Below are 202 nucleotides of genomic sequence, written 5' to 3' on the forward strand. Positions count from 1 at the left end.
ATACTCCTGGCTATACCTTATGAGAGTACCCATTTTCAGTGAAAGTAAATTAACATAAACTAACTGTGAATACAGATCTGAATCAGCTCACATGCATCTCTCACAGCACATGACACAACACACCTATGGGCTCATTATCTTCAGGTACAACAAATGATCCAAGAAGGACCTGTGCACCTTCTACTCCTGGCTGGCGACGAAT

General features: G+C 42.1%; 1 protein-coding gene across 1 annotated transcript in view; it reads right to left on the reverse strand.

The window, feature by feature from the left end:
* The window catches only part of LOC119585350, a 3,690-nt gene extending 3,494 nt beyond the window's left edge, over positions 1 to 196 (reverse strand). Inside the window, exon 1 of the mRNA XM_037934020.1 lies at positions 124 to 196. The gene's annotated coding sequence lies outside the window, so the exon portion shown is untranslated. The remainder of the gene's footprint in view (positions 1 to 123) is intronic.
* Between the last annotated feature and the right edge of the window lie 6 nt (positions 197 to 202).

The sequence above is a fragment of the Penaeus monodon genome, chromosome 19 (genome assembly GCF_015228065.2).
Source record: "Penaeus monodon isolate SGIC_2016 chromosome 19, NSTDA_Pmon_1, whole genome shotgun sequence".
Lineage (NCBI taxonomy): Eukaryota > Metazoa > Arthropoda > Malacostraca > Decapoda > Penaeidae > Penaeus > Penaeus monodon.